The sequence below is a fragment of the Phoenix dactylifera genome, unplaced genomic scaffold (assembly GCF_009389715.1).
Source record: "Phoenix dactylifera cultivar Barhee BC4 unplaced genomic scaffold, palm_55x_up_171113_PBpolish2nd_filt_p 000750F, whole genome shotgun sequence".
Taxonomy (NCBI): domain Eukaryota; kingdom Viridiplantae; phylum Streptophyta; class Magnoliopsida; order Arecales; family Arecaceae; genus Phoenix; species Phoenix dactylifera.
This window is the reverse complement of record NW_024068122.1, coordinates 173915-176980: the sequence shown is the minus strand read 5'-3', so window position 1 is coordinate 176980 and position 3066 is coordinate 173915.

Genomic DNA, 3066 nt, shown 5'->3' with positions numbered 1-3066 from the left:
ACTATATGTATAGATATCTCTTAAATCATTTTGTTTTTGCTTGTATCACTTCCATTATATTTTTGACTAATAGTGATAATAAACAACTACTTTAAGTATAACATGACGTATGCATTAATACCGTTGAAAATATTATATAAAATTATAGCTCTTTCAATAAAAAATCTAATGTAAATTTTTCAAGGGTGTTAACGTAAAATATGTAGCTCCAGTCGTCACATTATCAAGGTTGTGAGAGAGAGGAAGAGAGAGTAGAGGAGGTTGGGAGCCTTTGTTGGTTTGCCCTATAATGCTTCTAACCTCTGGTAGTCTGGCTTGCCACCAAGCTCCAATTGTCCAATAAGGAAGAAGGGGGTTGGGTCTTTCTGTCTCTTAACAATCGTCCTTTGAGATTCATTAAGGGTGGGCGGATGGTGAGAGAGAGGCCAAATGGAGGAGAAAAGATGAAGAGAGAATATGATAAGGTCTCTCTACAGTCTTGAACATTGGCTTGGTCTCTCCTTTATTTTTTTTAAGAATCGGTTTGTTTGAAAGAACTTAAAGCTGTTTTCACAAGCCAGCTGTTCAACCATAGGTTTGGGCTACTATTATGACCTAGTCCTAGGTCTTGACCTAATAGGACTAGTTCAAATTTACTTTCAACAATCTCTATTAAGCCTAATGTATGCCTATTACTTGACCCGGCAGAACTAGTTCCAGAAACTAGCACGAGCATCTGCCCTAGTAAGACTAGTTAAATGATGGGTTTGTTGTTGCTTTTGCTTTATAAAAAAAAAAGAAGAAATTAGAAACTAGACTTTTTAGCTTCTTCTAAAAGCATTTTTTTTTTCATTCTCTTCTTACAAAGCACTACTCATATAATATTACCAAATATTTATTTTTAAAAAATATATTTTTTATTTCAAAAGTTGTAAATGTACCTCTTTAAACAGTACTTGAAATCTCACATAAACTATTTTATCCCAATAACATTCTCTTGCGAAATTCATTTCAAATAATCATAATGCCTCACATTCAGCTAAGCATGACAAATCACCATGATCTTATAACAAACTCCGTAGCCTTTCTCATGGCCATCTACCATTAGAAATATGTCATTCCGTGTTCCAAAAAAAAAAAAAAAAAAACCATTTCATATTTGCTTGATAAAATCAATGACAGGTCTTCACAAGCAACATTTGGTATTTTGCAAGTTGGAAGCCGCTCCATTCAATAAAGCCAAAAAGCCATTCGCAAATTTGATGAGACGGAACACGATAACTTACTCCATCAAATAGCAAATATTGCTAAATTTAGGATAGAACAAAAGTGTTGTTATGTTTATTCCATCCATATGTAAAGTAGCAGGAACAAGCGACATATAAATCTATTTTAAACAATACAGCATCATCTCTTCGAGTCTCCAACAACAGTAGTCATGCTGTTCGGGTTGCATTTGTACAGTGGTATATCCAATATATAGTAGTTTATTATCAGGTATAACTATAAATAGTTGAGTACCTGTACATATTCTTAAATTTACGCATGCATGCACCTGGGGGGTGGGCACGGTTAAGGCGAGAATTAAAGCCCAGAGAGAGTGAAAAAAAAGGGCACGTTGTAGGGTCATTCGCATCGGACAGCCATTCCTTTTTGTTGGTATCTATTGATCATTTTTGTAGCATAGAAGAAGTTTTACAGTCGTTACTGATGTCCAAGCCCGAGTGGCTGGATCCATGCGAACTTCTGGAGGACTTAAGGGTGGCAAGAAGGCCAAGCCACCGCCACCACCGCCTCCAACGGTGGTGGACAAACCAGGCAGTGTCATCTAGTTGAAAAGGAGGAGGTGAACAGAGTTCTATGAATAGAATATTTAGGCCATGAAAAATGGAGCATGAGTTAAAATAATAGCCATTGTAATATTATAACAACCATTATAATGTCTCGAATATATGCTAGGATTATCATTAAGACTCACATAGCACCACAGCCTAACTCTATTTAGACCCGATCTAAGTATATGGGTTGGGTAGGTATGGATTTAAAAATAGATCCATGTTGTTTTTTAGCTCGAAATTCATGTTTTTTAAAAGTTTATCCCATCATATTAGATTATAGGTTTGATTTTCATGAAGCAATCCAATCTAGACCCAGGTCGAATCATTGTGCGTGCGTGCGTGCGTGTGTATTACACTCAATATACTGCTCATATTTTTAATGCTTTAAAGTGAAAATTATTTTGCAGGCATGAAATGAATTGAGCTTTTTTTTTTTTCTATTTTCTTCAGCTACAGCTCTTGTTCGTGGGGGAAAATTGGCTATTTTCTTATTTCAAAAACTTTCTCACGTAAAATTTGGAGCTTGGGGCCATTCTGGATTCTTGTGTTTTTTCTTGAAAATCTTTATGACACGCTTGGAACTTTCAGGCAATGAATGCTCCTGCTTGTTGGTCTGGATGAGGTTCTTTCCTCTACTGCTTCTTTTTACAAACATCAACATTTTCTGTCCTGATTATCAGACATTTGGTTGGAACCATTTAGTTTCTTTTTCTTGTATCTATGCCTATCCTCTCTTGACAATGCAACTCATCTCTGCCTCTCATTTTGTTGTAAATACGATTAATTTTTAATAAAAGCCGGGTGGCTCCTTTTGCCTCCCTCTTACATCAAAAAAAAAAAAAAGGAAGAGAATTGGGCTTTTCAAACAATAATGCTTGCTTAGAAAGCAAAACGGCGTAATCCAACCCAAACCTCATCTCTATTAGACCCAAGTCCATCAAAGTCTGGATTCAGCCAATAGCATCCTAAGATCAGTTACACCGTACACATTAATAATAGAAATATGAATAGCAGATATAAATAAATTACCAAAAAATTACAGGCACACTTTCACTGTAAATGCTATTAGGTATTGAAAATAATGGTTGTTGTTATCTAGCATTTACATTGTTTTCTTAAATTAAATAATATTTTCAAGATTTGATTTTTTAACCGTTTGTCCTTCCAAAAAAGGTTTGTGCCACACAAGCCAGAGTAATTTTTTATTTATCAAACACTTATTCAGATAATAATGTTGTTACTCTTTTAT